Below are 17,187 nucleotides of genomic sequence, written 5' to 3' on the forward strand. Positions count from 1 at the left end.
TGTTCTCTAATGTGACCTTTTCAAAGCTGCCTTTCAATCACAAGGAAGCATCAGGAGATACCAAAGATAACAAGAACTGTGAGGTTTCATGCAGCTAATTTCTCTTTATTTAGTAGAAGTCTTCAATTTATTACATTTGACTCACAGCTCCACTGGTCTAAGTTGGGTTCAGAGGTTTTGACCTTTCAAGTGAAAAATAAGTATTGAGTGATTGGATTGCCTGAATGTTTCTAGGTGTCCAGTAATAGCCATTAATGTAAATCAGCTATTTGTTTCATTAACTAAGGCAAAACTTACATTGGCCAAATTCTGACAAAGAAAAAAAAAAAAATCCCTGTCTGAATTAGATCAAAGGAATTAAAATAAGAACCACTCGGTGGTAGCAGTTAATGAACTATAGCTAACTGAAAAAGTCTCCTTCCAGGAGCAAGAAAGGATCAGTTTGGTCTGTAAATGCTCTGAACACACAATTTGCATTTCCCTCCACCACTAATTTGTCTGAACATCCCCAGGTGTGGGCTGTTGCCTGCCAGGCTCTAAATGTAACTCAGCTGTGCTGCATTGAGGGGAATCTCTCCAGGTTTCTTGAATTTTCACTGCCAGACCCAGCCATTTCCTCAGAGGCTGCATGTCACCAGAAGATTCTGATGTCCTCTCTGAGTCCTCTAGCGCTTCTGGGAGGTAATTTTTATTATTTTTTTTTACTTCTTCAAAATATTGACATGAAAGTATATAAAAAAATAAATTATGTAACTCTCAAACAGTTGATGAAAAAGGATAATTTTAAAAAGGTGTTTAATGTGGTTGCTTAAAGCAAAAGTGGGAAGTGTGTGTGCAAGAAAGGCTAAATAGATGTGAACATGTAAAGAGAAAAACATGAATCAACTGGTTTTCTTTGCTTTGGGATAAAGATTTATAAAGACTATGCATAGCCTGGGAAAACAATTTATTTTCAGCCCTGGTAATAATGTTTCTGTAATATTTTTAATCATCAAATTAGGCCTGCTAACAAAGCTAGGGCGGAGTCTCCCATGCTGGATTCAATCCACAATGCTGGTATGGAACAACATGGGGAGACTTAGCAAAGACCAAAAAGAGTCCTTGGAGGAGGAGGTGCTGTAATTCAGGTTCTTTCCCTGTGTTTCCAGTGCTGCTTTCTGCCATCTCAGCCTGGCAAGAGATATTTTAAAGGTATAATTTGGAATGTGGTATTGATTTCCATCAGGCACAGATCAGATCAGAAAAAAGTTTCTTCAGCTGTCTAGCTTGGATTCACTCAGCCAAGCATCATTCATCTTGATTTCTTCAACAAAGGAAAGTTTAAAACTACAGGAGAATGATAGGAAAAAACCAAACAAAAAACAAAGAGGGGAAGTATTTTTATTGAGATGACTTTACCATTTTTACCAAGGTTTTCATTCCTCACTTTCTTATACGATGACTGGGTTTCTCTCCCAACTGATACACATAAAAAATCTACATTAGCTTTCCCATGATATCAAAATTACTCGTTTTTCCTCTGCTTACAGTAAATATAACTGTAAATACCCCAAGTGTATCTGGAATATATTTGCTGAAACCTCATTGAACAATGTTAGAATCCTGAATCATACTAAATTCTTTCCTTTCTGTCTCCCAAACATTGCTTTCATCCAGTTTCCTGATATTTTCATCACTTTCATGTGGTGTCTTTCCCCTTACAGCACAACATCAATGATAAAACAATTAATACTGGATTTTTCATACAAGAGCAGGCCCCACAATCTTGGGGAGATCAGACCTGTGGGGAGATTGAGTCTGAAAGCCTTTGAATTTGGATTTCTCCAGAGGCTGTTGTGTTTTATTTACATTTCCTATTTCCTGTCAGAGTGTTTTCTTTCTCTTCAGTAGGAAAGAGAGGAGTGTAAGGTGTGAACTAAAAGGCTGTAAATTGTCAGCTGCTGCCAGGAGGCAGCTCTGTGCTGATCCCCTGTGCCTGCAGCCAAGTTTCTCCTTCTCCCTGCTCTACCTGGAAATACCTGTCTCTGTTAGCCCATGGGGTTTCTTTAAACTCCTAATTTCTCCTCAGGTGCCATCCATTGCTAGGGCTCTCTTCCAAATCCCCCTCCTCTACCTGCAAGATAAAGTGCAAAGCCTTGAAGATGCATGGCCCTTCTACATGCCACAATAGCTTTTTAATTTGACATTAACCACGCTGTTAAAGTGCAGGCAAGGGAAGATGTGTACAAGCTGTCCTTCCCAAAGTGTTACTTAATCACTCCAGTCTCCTGCCCCAGACCTGTGTGCTGCAGACAGTGTGGACATGCCCTTTCAACCTGCCTTATTCTTTCAGTGGCAATATCCAGAAACAATTTTTAACCTGTAGTTTTTCCCTTTCCCCTATAGAAGAGGCTAGAATGGGGGGTGGGGAACCCCACAGCTTAGCTATTTGACTTTGCATCATTGCAGCAATCTCAGTGGGAGCTATTTGATCAAAAATTTAACAGCTTCGTGTTCCTATATTTCCAACACAGGTACTGGAAAGACATTGTTAAATAATGGGCCTGCATTTCACATGGTTTCTTCTGAAGTCTTTAATCAATAAAATGTTCTTTAGATCAATACAGATGTTATTTCGCTGCTTGGAGCCATTTGTAAGTGTATGGTGGGGGTAGTTACAGCCTAGTCAGTGCCTGGTAAGGATAAACTCTTGGGCACAATGCACTTACAGCTCCACTCATACACAGCAGGTGTCAATACAGAATTGGGCACACCGGCATAAAATCACAACATCCTCTCTGCCAAGCAGCTCCAGATAAGCTGCACTGGGGGAATGAGGGTTGAGTGTGTTTAAAACCCTGTTTAGTTCCCTATCAACAATGTCAGCAGAAGTGCTTTGCAGATTTATGTTGATTATTGTATCAGTAAACTGTGACATAGTCCCTTGCTGAAAGGATGTCTGCAAAATGTGCCTGGTGCCTTGATAATGGAAAATCTAGAGGATCATTCTAATTCTGCCAGCTCATTTCAAACTAGATGAGTTTTAAGCTGCATGTCATGGGTGGAAAGTTTGGACATTGCTGACGGTGAGAGGCTGTTGTCACAGTAATATTGGTGCAAATAACACTTAAAGTGTTGCAGAATGAAGGCTGGAAGATATTAGAACCTGGTTTATAGTGATTTTAAAACTCGGGTATACAGCTTATGCCTTCAAAGCATTATACAAACTTTGAATAATTAAGCACTTGGGTTGGCAAAGTAGATACTTTGAAATGAAACCTTCAGGTCACGGACAGGTCTAGCAGTTTTCCTTTCCTCTTGTGTCAGGTGTAGGATTTTGTCTGCTGGCAACAAGCCTGACTTTTTGAGGAGCTCAGTGTTGGTGTTGAGTCAGCTCGTGCCTGTTCTTCATCTCTGAACTCTAAGCCATGCTCTAAAATCTTTGCATGCCTCAATAGCTAAATAGGGGGACCACTTTGTCACAGCACCTGGAAAGTTCTCAAATGTGGCTGCCAGACAGAAATGTGATGAGTGAACCCACAGGAGAAGGGGGAGCATCATCATCTCCCAGCCAGGGCAGAGGAGGCTGGGGCTGCAGCAGGACTGGCCCGGGCTGCTTGTGCCAGGGGCGGTGTTACAACAATAATTAAGCATGCAGGAACACTGACTGTCTTCCAAGTGCTTAATTTTCCTATCAATTTTAATTTTCATATTAATTGCCATTAGTTAAAGCGATGTAATGAGCCTAGAGTGCCAGATAATAATGACAATGGGGGTGAGTGTGAATTCTGACTCCTGCTAGTGAAAGTAGCAGCTCGTTAGTGAAGGTCTGTGCTGGCTATCAGCAAACTCATAGTTAAAGCCTCAATTCAGCCTCACTTTCAGTCTCTTCCTGTTGTGTTTTGAAACCACTGAATCCCTCAGACAAGTAATTGTTCATTTTGGTGCAAACTCCATGCATTCAGACTCAAATCTCCTGTTTTCAAACCAATTAGGAGATGGTAATTACCTGTGGGACTTGGGGTTTTGTTTGTCTGCTGGGGCAATGCAGATATTCTGTTTGTATCTCCCCTTCTAGTTATCAATAAAACACTAGAGCAAAACAGTGTTTTCCTCTTGGTGTTTTCAGGCAGTGTTATGCCAAATGAAGGCAATATTATGAGACTGCATGTGTTTGGGAATAATCATGCAAGCTATTAGTAATCATGCTTCACTGTTCTACAGCGCTGCTCATCCCTCGCTTTTTTTTGTGTTTGACACACAAGAACAATTCTCACTGTGTGATAATTCCCATCACTGCCCCTGCAATGCTGGACCTGAGGTCATTGGGCAGCCAGTGATGCAGTCTCTGTGAAGAGGATGAGTGCAATCTCTTGAGCTTCAGTACAGCTGTACTTCTGTGAGCTCAGACTTTGTGAAAAACTTGTCTCTAACACATTCTCTACCCTGGTATAAAGCAGCCACTCCAACTCAAGGACAAGCTGAGCAGAGGAAGGATATTGCTAAGTGGCTGTTCAGTAAAGGAGACCTGCAGAACATGGAGAACGCTGATTTCTTTTGAAAAGTGCACAGAGGAGTGGATTGGGAGTCTTTTGTGACATAGTCAGCACTCAGTTGCCAACCACTCTAGTAGGTGACAAGAGATATTCTCAACTCTCATATAATTTCCAAAGGGCAGAAAAGGCAGTTGTCAGCTCTTTGATCTCTGGATGAGGATTTCCTCTTCATCTTCCCCTTCATAATGGACCCAGCCCTGGTGAGGCTGAGAGCGTTAAGGAAGAGAATTGCTTCAAATATGCAGCAGTCTCGTTTTAAAAAGAGAACACTTGCCATCTGGCTATCTACCCATTTGAAAATCATTTCTTCCTCAGTGTGCTGATTAACTGGGTGATTGTCAGGAACTGTGGTAATCTTTATCCTTCAGAGCAAATTTAGCACATTTACTGCTGCTGCAAAGAGTCCAGGAGTTTATGCAATTTATTAATTGAAAACACTATTTGAATTCATTAGTTTTGTTCTTTTCCTTCTCCTAAGACTTGCAGTGAGTTTGGCCTTGTGATGTCCCTGTGGCAAAGGTAATCATTACTGGGACCAGAATGAACATGAATTGGGCAAGAAAGTTACACCACCAGCCTCTGAATCAGCCTAAATGTTTGAATGCCAAATTCATTGTCATTTCTTACAGTTCTCAAGATGCTTTTGTCTTAGTCAAATGCAAGTTACTGATCTAAGCCTTGCAGTAAATGGATTAAGAGTTATGGTCTGTGTGACAAAGAAACTGAGACTAGAAAATCTGCTTTGGACTGAAATCTGAAGAATGAGAATTATGTTGCAACATTATTGATCCAATAATGGCAAAAAAAAGAACAATAATTACATGTTCTTGAACAAACTCCAACTGAAAAAAAAGGATGAATTCTTGCCTTCCTCTTTGCTATTCAGACATTAGATATGACAAATTAAAAAAAGAGAGATGTCTTATTGTAGGGCATTGGCTTCCTGGATCTATCTCTGTGGATAACAAAGTATCAGTGCATTTTTGGGATGGCCACTTAGGCAGAATCTCAGCTGGCTGCCACTGTGGAGACAGCCCAGTCTCAGAAACAATGTCTGACTCAGATGTTCAGAAGTAAATACAAAAGGCTTTTCCTTTCACCATCAGATACCTGCTGAACTGTTCAGTGCTCTGTTAGTCTGCTGCTACTTGTCTCTAGCTTTTTCCCCTTAGGGAAAATTTTGTGAAGGTTGACTTGACTGGAAGCTGAACAATGCCAGAGTGAGGAGCAAGTCAGCCTCATGCAGATGTATTTCAGCTGAACCTTATTTTATTGGAAGTGGAGTCCCAGAATTCAAAAGCATGAGAACAAAATGGGATAACTGTGTATTTAGAGCTGCAGTGTCTCTGGGGCTGGGTCTAGTCCTTTGTCCCAAATGTACACATTTTGGGTAGTGGGATTCATCCTGTGCAACTATAGACCAAAATCACTTACATGGTATGGAGACATCTGGAGATGTAGGTGCTAGGAGATGAGGTAAATCATCCTGTATTCCACCAGCTACACAGGGAGAGGAGGGGGAAAACTCATGTCCAGCTGTGTACAGCATAGCTTTCAGAATTTCACCTGATCATCCTCACCCACCATGCTGACTGTGGCTAAAAAGCAATGTAAGTTCAGCCCCAAGGAGTTTGGGATTGTTTTCACATGCACTTTCAGTCCAGGCATGGAACTGTCCATGAGTTCACTGCAACCAACTCCCAGGTGCATTTCAGCAGTACTTTTCTGTCTGAGAAATTAATTGTTTGTGTCTGGTATCATTGGGGTGATTTTAAAGCACTTCAAAGGATATATCATGTGCCAGTTGCTAGTGTCAAAGGGACATGTTGAAGCTGGGCAAATCTGAGGCACCATGGATTAGAAGAGGAAATATTTGTTGTAGCTTGCTGGCTTTACACTTACTCTGGCATCCATGGTGAGATGGTTGAGAATCATGTCCACTTTGTATATCTCAATTTTTAGTTGTGAAATAGGAAGCAGCCTTTTCCTTTCAGTTAAGTGCTTTGACTTTTACAAGTGAGAAATGTTAAACAAACAGATGGAAATCACTATAGTCCTGGGAATATTTCCTTTAACTTCAGAGAGTTTTGGCTTATGGCCTGTACCATATTGTATTGCACCAGCTCAATTAGAAAAAGAATAATGAATTTAAAGGTCACAGCTTTTTAAACTAGAATGCAGGAATAAGGGTAAAACATGTGTGGTGGGGTTCCTCTTGAATTGCCCTGGGTGTTTGCCATTAGGTACGAATGGGAGCTCTCCAACCAACAAATTCACTAATCTCCTTTTAATCTCATTGAATTCTGAACATTTTCTGGAAAACATTTTTCAGGACTAATCTGCCCAGGAAGGGCGGGGAAAATGTTAAAACACACAAAAATCTGCGCAACAGGAAATAATGTTAGAAAGCTGTGAAAATCATTTATCCTTTTGAAGCGTAATGGTTTTTAATTTTCTCATGCCCTGATCTCCCTGGCAACAATTTAAAAGTACATAAGCATTCATGAATCAAAGCCATTCACGTCTGCATTTTTAATTACGTGTCATAGGATTGAAACTTTCCCTTTGATCTTTGCATTTAAAGGGATTTACAATTTAATGATTACAGTCCGCCTCCCCCCAAAGCCTGTGCTCATTACTGAGCAATGTCACAAAGGGGTCACTGTTGGACAAGGGAAGACAGTCCTGTTCTGGATGTTCCAAGTGTGAAACCTGCCTGTGCTCTGGCTCTTGGAGGAGATCCCTGTGTGCTGGTGGCTCTTCCCAGAGGTGCTGACTCCAGGCCTTCTGCTCTAGGCAAGGGTTTTTAGAACCAAAGCGAGATAAAACAGAACAAAAATAACCTGGCTGCCCACAAAACAGTCCTGTGCTCTAGGCTCTGCCTCTCTTGCCCTGTGTGGTGACTCCCTAGCATGGGCATGTGACAAAGGGAGGCAGGAACACTCCCAGCCATGTGAAGGGTGTTGGAAGTGGTCACTGGCTTTGAGTGAAGGGACAACTTTGTCCTTGAAAGCAGAAATCAAAAAGAAACACACGAACATTTTGATTGAAGCTGGAGAAAACACAGGGCTATTCTGTTGTGCCTCTGTGATAGAATGGTCCCTGAGGAGGTTGTCAGCAGGGCAGAGGAAACCTTGTGGCTGACACACAAACATCTGAGTGCCTTGGAAGTGAGACAGCTCTGGGGCGTGCTGGGGAGGTGATGTTGTGGCTCTGGGATGGGAATGCTCAGCACTGGCATCACCAGATGTCAGCAGTTTCCCATTAGAGGTGTGTGATGGTGCAATGTGCACCACAAACTGAGAGCTTTCTAATGAATTGTTCTTTCAAAGCTTTTTGCTGGGTATTTAATTTTCTTGCTTAATAACAGTTTAAAGGTCACACGGATCAGTGACACATGCAAAATAAATGAGGGGTACTTTTGATGGGCCTGTGCAAAATTAAGGCCTTGTGCAGACTGCTTTATATGCGTAATGTTGTTGTATTTTCTTGTTAAAGCATCAATAAAAAAGTACTGAGTTAAAAACCCTGATCAGAATATTTTATGTCTTATTAAGCTACTTATGGGTATAGATAGGATAGCAAGGGTTCTGTTAATCAATGCTTTAAGTTGACTCCATGGTGAACTGATGAGCTGAAAAATGTGTTTAGATCCCTTTTTGTCTCTCTTTAGAGGGTCTTAATATAGTAGATTTTGTGGAGTGAGCATAGGTTACATGATTTAACCTTAAAAACACTTACTGAGCTTACACTCAAAGCCATCCAACTGGTATTTTCACTGGAATGCACTCTGTGATGATCCAATTTTACAATGACTTTTCCCAGATGAAAAAATTCATGGTTACAGTATTGACAGCTGCTGTTAAATTACTCCAAATGGGATTACACTAGAGGTAGACCACTCAGCCACATAAAGGCCACAGGAAAAGATCCTAAAAGTCATGAAAATGGGAATCAGGGATCAGGAAACAGTGATGCTTTTTAGAGCACAGGTACCATTCATAGCCCAGAGAAGTGCTACAGTTCAAAGATAAGTGTCAATCAAATTTTGGGGATCAGTAGGGATAGCAAGCAGCTGAGAACCAGGGAGGCAGACAACTGCTAGAAAAGGAGAAGACTTGAGCAGAATTTTGCTTTCTTTGTTGCATTTCGGTTGGGTTTGGATTTTTGGATTTTTTTTCTGATTGAATGAAAATATTCATAAGTTATGAGAGAGTAGGAGGAGCAGCAGTTAAGTTTTTGAAGCAGCAGCAATCTATAGACTGTTTTTGCCCATAAGATAATTAGTGCCATGGTATAATTAGAGAGGAAAGAACAAAAGGAAGAAAAGTATTGCTGAGGGCTTCAGTTTAATTTACAAGGAAATCTAGGTAAGCAGCTAAATATACTCCTTTTAAAACATTATAGTTTGGTGTTTTATTTTAAAGAGGAAAGATCATCAGTTTATAAAGGTAGAAACACCAGCTCTAAGAAATAAATCTGTACCTTTTAAAATCTCTTCTGTAGATTGAATTTCCTTTTATTGAAATACATTTTATTTAAATAAAGTCTGTGATACTCCTATTGAACCATAACTGAACTCTGTATCCCAAATAGAGTGCTGAGAATTTTAATTAAGCAGGAGCTGGGAAAGATTAGACCATTGCAGTTTGGTCCCTCCTCCAAGTCCTGCATCCCTGCAAGTAGCTGCTGTGTGGTTGTGGTTCTGCAGGGCTCAAGTCTTCTTTTGTCACATCTGTCTTGGCATTCTCACATTGTCAGTGAGTCCAAGGATGCAGAACACGTGGATCTTGTTTGGAGCCTGGAAAAGGGGCTTGGGACCTGAGTGATTTGCTCATTCTTGCACTCACCTGTGGTCTGTCACTCCAGTTGCCTTCTGTGGCACACAGGAAATAAATTGTTTGGAAGGCCTCCCTAAATCTGGAACTAAAACCAGGACTGTCTTTGTTGGCAGTGGCACTAGAAGGATTAAGAAAGCAATGAACTGGGTGCCAAATTTCCTTTTGCCTGCAGAAGTGGTTCTTGGCACAGCTGGTACAGTGTGCCAGCAACAGGCTGTTGGCAGGATGTCAAATTGTTACTGAAGAGGTTTTTAACATTGTGTGCTCTGAATTGCTCTGGCCTTTGGTATATGAACGTGGCATCTTCTTTTCCAGGTTACAGATGTGAAACACAACATGAGGAAGTGCAAAGCTGACGTACTCCTGGCCTGGAACATCCCATGTGTGAGTGTGCTGAACCTCTTTCTGACAGTTTTGCTCTAAAACTCCAGCCTTGGGGCACCCCACGTGTGTGACTGTATTGAACTTCTTCCTGCTAGAATTCCTCTAGAGCATTTGGGGACTCCAGCTAAGCCATCATCCAGCAAGGGCCTTTGCTGGCTCTATAAATTTCTTTTATGTATATATATATATCTAGATTTCTTCCCCTGTTTACTGCCTTCTTGTCTCTATTGTATTTGTGACATAAGGTTATGGACTACAGGGGACATTCAGTATCTCATTTTCTGCTGAGTTCCTATTAGAAAGTACCTATGTTCTTCATAGTACACCAGGAAATTATTACAACTGGCTAAAAACACATTGACTACAATAGAAAGTAAGAAAGACTTAATGCACTTACTTAAGATTTATTATCTAAAGTATTCAGCTAATTATTTTAAATGATTAGCATGTTTGGGGAAAATATTACAGGGATGTGCAGTTTTTGCAAAAAGCAAACCCACTAGATTAATTGGAAGAAAAATGCTTAGCTCAGGGCTGCCCTTGTTTCTGTTGTGGCTGGTGTGGCTGGGATGGTGGCACATCAGAGCCCCTGCCATGAAATTCAGGTGAGATTCCACGAGCCTTCATTTCATAGTCACCATTTCTTACCTAGTCTTATTTAGGCTTCTGGCTGAGATTTGTCCCTGAGGAAAAAAGGCATCAGCACCAGAGTGAAATGTTTCTGTTTGGTGGGAATTCACCTTCTGCAGTATTTAACTGTCTTTTTCCTGGTTCCCCATCCTGCTGGTGGGGAGACAGCTACACACCAGACATGTCGTGTGGAGGGAGCTTTAGTGGCTGCACTGGAGGAGGAACCTCCTGCCTGCAGAACTGAGTTTATGGGGCTATATTTTCTTTGTCTGCCTAGATTTGAAAGATTTAGAACAATTATTCCAGCTCCTGAATGTCAGTGAGCTAGTTTGAGGGGATAGCTTGGGTTGCCAGATGTGTTGAAACCCCAGACACGTTCCCTGCACAAATCAACTCTGCACATCACGTGCAGCGAATTTAATGATACCAAACCCATGCTGAAATCATTCTGGCTGTGCTGTATAATGCCTGCACACAGAGACTTATTTGGGAGGTCCTGATTGCAAAAGTGGCACCTTCCTGCTCCCTTCTCTGTATTTGTAAAGCCGTGAGAAGCAGACAGAGAGCAGGGTGTGCTGCTGGTGGCTTCAGGCTTTGGTCCCACAGCAGCCTTGGTGCAGGGTCACAATGCTCTGCTCACAGGCAGTCATCTTTGGACACAAATGCCTGAACAACTGCACTAGCATCACTCAAAACCTTTGTGGAGGGTGCTCAGATCTCTCTTACTAGTGTTTCCAGTAGAGGAAGTCAAACATCACACTCTGGCCTTGGGTGATGACTTAGATTGATGAAAGAAAATTAAAACTTTCAACTCCCTGCCCTAGAGGGAGAACATAATGATCCAGACCAATCCCACTTACCTCTTTGAAATTATTGTTATCTTTTTAAAGGAAGTCAATGATTTATGAGATGTTTAGTGGGCAAAACCCTCTGCAAACACTGGGCTGGTGAGGTTATAAATGATCTGTGCACAACCTGGGATTTTTCTAACAATTCATATGCTGTCTAACTATGACTAGGGCTTCTTTCTCCAAGTTGCAGAGCATACTGAAAAATGATTTGCTGGGCTTTGGTATAAGCTTAGGCAACAATAATTACTGCACAGAAAAGTTCCCTACTTAATCAATGGGCTGATGCACAGTGTCCTCTTTTGCTCCAGCATAAACAGGGAAAACAGATATAGAGGTGATGGAAAACATTCAAACTCAGTACTAAAAGCTTTCTGCACTGTGGGGTATACAAATGCAGAAGAATAGAAAATACAGAAGTGAAAAAACCCCATCACAACAAGAAGAAGGACAGTCCCTGACCTGTAAATTCTAGAATAAGAACAGAAAACATGGACCAGTAGGAAGATGAAAATAGGGAGGGCTGAGAAATAATGCAACATTAAAATAAGAGATTTACTAAAGTGGATTTAGGCATCATATTCCATGTCTGCAGGAATGAATAGAAGTCATGCACGCGCATTGTTTTTGGAAGAAAACAGAGGAGGGAGACTCAGAAGGCTGCTGGATTTTTTTCTCTTCTGAAAATCAGGTTGCTGGCTAGTGAATCCAGATCTTCAAAATATGAAGCCCTTGTGGGAATTGTATCTGTGCAGGAGTTTGATCAAACTCCCAGCACAACAATTCCCAGAGTGTTCTGGTGATGTGAGTGGAAGTGGTGTGTGCCACTCCTGCACATCTCACAAGTGAATCAACCCTGTACATTTCTGCAAAATGCTGTGTGTTCTCTAAATGGAGAAGTCATTAGATTAGTCACTTAGAAGCTGCATAAAATAACTCTGTGCTTTATAAATCTTAACCTTATAAAGCTGAGGGACAAGGTTCTGTAAATGCTGTGTTTGTTTTCTTTCATGGCTATCTAACTGGAATTTAACAAAAACATAGCTGGAAGCTGTGAAGGCTTGTGTAGCATCGTGATAGTCATGTAGGAGTATTGTCAGAGGATATGAAAGAGACTGGGGTCATAGGCAGAACTGTATTTTATTAGACTGATGTTCCTTGGAAAAACACATTTTTCAAGCTCCAAGATTGGTATTTCTGGCAACAGCTTAGTTTGTGTCAGACACAGTCTGAGTGGAGGCTGAGTTCAGGATGGGGATAGAAAAGTGATGTCCCCTCTCTTGCTCTCTCACTGTGGAACACCTGAAGTGGCCAACATGAACTGCTGTGTGGGTCAGGACTTGGCTTTTCAGGGAGCATCAGGTGAAGGATGTTTGGGTGTAGACTGTATGTGACAACTCGTGTGTGCTCAGTGTGCAGCCACATTGCACAGAAAATATCCTGGTCTGCAGCATTGTTGAACCAAGAGTCAGGCCCAAGCTGCCATGGCCTTTCTGGAATCTTCCCTGTGCAAAACCCATGCCAGCACGTTATGCCTCATTATAGAGCTACTCAAGCTACAGGAATGTGATTGTCTCCTTGTCTGGGCATGTAACTCCACAAACAAATGTGTGTACAGTACACCAAGTGTGAAAATGAGACATCCCTCTGAGGCTTTCAGGGACACGGGTACAGCATTCCAGTAATGTGCTGTGAACCAGGAAGGCTCAGCTCACAGAGCCCACAGGGGAAATTGTGTGCAAATTTAGGAATTCTTCTGCCCTTTGCATTTCCCTTTGAAAATTGCTCCCTTTGGGATGTCAACATGTGTTGAAGGTATCTAACCATAGGTACTCTGACATGGAGTTCTTTGTCTGCATGCCATAAACACTAAGCAACCATCCATAACACAGCACAGCAGAAATAAAACTGTACTTGTTCAAGCAGTCAGGTTTCAGGTCACAAGACTCTATTTTCTTTTTCCTGATCAGCCTGTGTTTGAGGCCTGCTTGAAGGGAGACAGGACTAGCACCTCATCAGTGATTCCTTTCCTAATGAAATGGAAACTGGCATCAGGAATAGAGGAAAAAAACCCCAAAACCTGTGCAAAAAAAGGCAAGATAAATGGCTGGCTTACTGCAAAGCATGAAACAATGGGACTAAATGAGATACATTCCTGACAAAGATCTCTTCTGTTCTCTAAAAGGCTTTCCTTGTACCTGGAGATATGTTTTATCTTTAAAAAGTGGTCTTTATTTTATGTGAGCTCTCTCCCCCTCACCCTCTTTTCTGCTTGCTGAGATTTAAGTAAGCTCTTGTAGTGCTCTATCTCTGATCAGGCTTAAAGATCTGGAAAGCCCCGAGTTTGCAAGGATAAAAAAGGCCTTTGTATCTAGACATGATAGATCTGATTCATCACCTGTGCTGGACATAACCACACAGCCTATGCCACAGATTGTCTTGATAACAAGCTCTGGATTTTTCTTGTCATGCATCTTCATTTAAAGGTCAAAGCTCTTCCAAAGAAAGAGGAATTGCTGGGTTAGGGAAAAGATAAAAAAATAGTCACATTATTTTGACAAAGCTGGAGCCTTCACTAGGGCCAGGGGACTTAGAGTGAGCTCAGGGGTCATGATTCTGCCTGAAGAAAGGTGCTTTTGACCTGTTCTGGGCTCCAAAGAACAAACAGAGCCAGAGCAGGGCTGAGGTCCAGCCTGGGCTGGGTTAAATGTCCAGCTGGAGCAGGAGGGCTCAGGTCCTGCTCCTTCCCCAGCTGGAAGCAAACAAATCCAAAACCAGGGGCATTTCAGCCCAGTCCCTGCAAGACCCTGACCTTAGGGATGGGGAGAGAAAAACCTCAGTTCAGTGGATCCCCAGCCCTGCTCTGGCTTTGTCTAGCAAAAATGAACACCTTCAGCTTCAGAGTGAAATGCCTTAGTCTCGTATTTCTGATTTTCCATTTCTTCCCTTCATATCTGAGCAATAATCTACTGCCCAAGATGTGCTAAACTTCATCTGCTCTCAGTTAGGACACGTCTCTGGACAGCAATTAGGCAACGACTGCTGACACTTAACGGGGATGGTTATTTTCACTTCTCTGGGGTGTTTTCCAGTGCCTTGTGTGGGTCTCTGTGCATTGTCTGTTCCTGGCTTTATGTGACATTCCAGCACTGGGACATGCAAACAGGGCTTTTCCACCATGTCAGCTCACTGCACCTTTCTGAAAACAGGCAGGCTCCATCAATATGGAAATATTGATGGAAATATCTACATTTCCTTCTCAAATCCCAGTGGTCAGCTAACAGCGTAGGGATGCCTTGCTCTCTGGGGAATTTCTTGACCCAGCACACAATCTCTTTCCTTTCCTCCCCACATTTTTGGCATTAAATTCACCAAGAACAGTAAAACAAGGCCCCTGTTATGTGTTCAAAGCACTGATGGCTCTGTGCAGCAGAATTGAGTTTCACCACCCAGCAGCAGCAGGGCTTGAGCCCCAGGAGAATGCGATTAGCAGCAGATCTAATTCTTTTCTCCAGGCTGCCCCGTAATCTACTCTTTGACACCAGCCTAATCTTTTTATCACTCTGCACTGAAATTTCATGATCTGGAAAATTATTTCACTGTGGAGTCAGCTGTGTGTGAATAACTGATTTGGTTTGGGTTGCTTTGGTTGTAAGAGTGGATCAAAAGGAAGCCAGGCTCACCATTTGACTGTGAATCAAAAAGCTGAAAAGCAGTTTTCCCTGTCATAAAGCATTAGGAATATCCTAAACACAGATTTAAGAGTAAATAACACTGAAGAAGTAATACATGGTTTGGAGCTAAAACAGAAAAGGAAAAAAAACCAAAATGTCACATGTCAAAAGTTTGAGAATTTTTAAATGTACTGAAATGACAGTATTGGAAATGCACTGCTTGCCTGAGCATTGCCTTCCAGCCTGTCTGATAGAATCTTGAAGAGAAGAAAACTACCAGCAAATGGCAAAATCTTTTCCCACGTGCTGATGAAATGAAAAGCCCACAAGACACTCCCAGAGAGAACAAATGAGCAAGTCAAGTGTGTTTCTTTAATTGACATGATACCTGTAACAGGAAATGGTTTTATCTTCACAGTGCCTGGCAACACACAACACAGGATTTTAAGGCTGGAGAACCCATTGGAGATACTGTTTGTCATAAGTAGATTCCATCAAGGCTCCTAGGTATTTTCCATTTTAATCCTATCTGTAAAACTTTGACTTTTCTAATCAATTGTGAAAGTAAATCCCCAGGATTTGCCAGATTATGTGTGAAATGCAAAAGGGAGTACTTAAATCTATCAGTAAATAAACAAACACATAAATCAAAAGCTAGAGGGGGAGAAAGCAGCACTCAGTATCCTGGCTGCAATCCATGTTTATTATTTAACTTTAAAATGACAAATCAATGGCAAAATGGAATTAAGTAGCTGTGTAAGCACAGAAGTAATTTTATCAGTGTATGAGATGCTCATGTTTTATATTGCACAGAACATGGTGTGTTTACTGAGCAAATGCAGCAACACCAGGGAGAGCTGGAATTGGAGCCAAGGCTGAAGAGAGCAGGGAGATGAGACCCTGGAGACAAGGGGTAGGAATGGGAATGTGATGCATTCAGAGAAGATCATGAAATTTGGTTTATGATTTGAAGGTAAAAGAGGAATCAGAAGAGGAAGGAGCTTGCCCAGAGGTTAAGGCTGACCCAGTCTGGGCTTGGCAGTGGCTACAGCTGTGACCCTGGGACTGACCTTCATTAGCTCATATGTCCCTCAGAAGGCATTCCTGTTTTCTCTTGTGGTGAAACCATGGAAAAGTGGTGCTGCTGGAACACTGTGTAGAGGTTTTGTATTGCTCTCTAAGGAAGTGCCCCCTAGGAAATATCTCATAATAAATATCTGTTTCAGCCATCACAGGTTTACTGTTTGTGGGGAATTCCTACCCTTGTTGTGGTTTAGTTTTATTTTGTATTTCATTTAAAACCCGTGTTTTTGGGAGAATCAGTGAAACAATGTTATCTGTGTACATATTCAGGGGAAATGGTGTTAGGACCAGTAAGTACAATTTATTTAAAAATGAAAATAAACTATTACATGATAGAGTTCAAGAGGGTAGCAGATAAGAGATTAATTAAACCACTAGTTGTTTTTCCTAAACCAGCATTTGTGAGCATGACAGCACGTGGTCTGGGATGGTCCTGTGGTCAGTTGGGGTCAGCTGTCCTGGCTGTGCCCCCTCACTGGGGGGGTGAGGAGCAGAAAAGGCCTTGGCTCTGTACAAACACTGCTCAGAGGAAATGAAAACATCCCTGAGTTATCATCCCTGTTCCCAGCAGAAATCCAGCACATGGTTCTGTACTGGCTGCTGTGAGGAGAACAAATTCTACCCAGTCCAAACCAGCAGAAGCTGTTAAGGTATAACACACTGAGGGTCTCACTGGACCTGCCTGCACCAGAATTTGGATCAAATTTCAGACACTGAGGCTCAGATGTGAGCAGAAATTCTGTGTGTGTTTTTACTGCTGTTTCTGTCTGCCCCTGTGCCAGGCCAAGCCACAATTGTCCCATACTTACATGACAGAGGTCTCAAAAGTTCCCAGTAAAGAAAAAAATGCAATACAAAACAATACATGAAGGTCACTGGAACTGAAGGCAAGTGAGGAAATCCAGATTTTGTGCTGAACAGGGGAATTTCTGGGATCTGTCTTGCAAGAAGCAGTAAATGCTCTGAATAAGACCTGAATTTGTAAATAGAAAACCAGATGGGAAGAGCGCTGAGGGAGAGTTTCCCACTGTTCACCAGGGCTCCTGAGCTGTCAGTCAGGTCACACAATCACAGAATCACAGAACAGGCTGGGTTGGAAGAGACCTTAAAGCTCATCTTGTTCCAGCCCCACTGCTAACACACTCCACTGGACCAGAGCTCCATCCAGCCTGGCCTTGGACACCTCCAGGGG

At 42.0% G+C, this 17,187-nt stretch overlaps 1 long non-coding RNA gene across 1 annotated transcript; it reads left to right on the forward strand.

The window, feature by feature from the left end:
* Positions 1 to 586: 586 nt before the first annotated feature.
* On the forward strand, positions 587 to 16,218 carry LOC148182646 (uncharacterized). The gene is made up of 4 exons (XR_015774452.1): positions 587 to 681; positions 9,692 to 9,760; positions 15,331 to 15,419; positions 15,726 to 16,218. It is a non-coding gene; the product is annotated as an uncharacterized LOC148182646 (long non-coding RNA).
* Positions 16,219 to 17,187: the final 969 nt, after the last annotated feature.

This window comes from Pseudopodoces humilis, chromosome 23 (assembly GCF_049639895.1).
Source record: "Pseudopodoces humilis isolate 2021_Gansu_Grassland_sample_001 chromosome 23, ASM4963989v1, whole genome shotgun sequence".
In the NCBI taxonomy this organism is placed as follows: Eukaryota; Metazoa; Chordata; class Aves; order Passeriformes; family Paridae; genus Pseudopodoces; species Pseudopodoces humilis.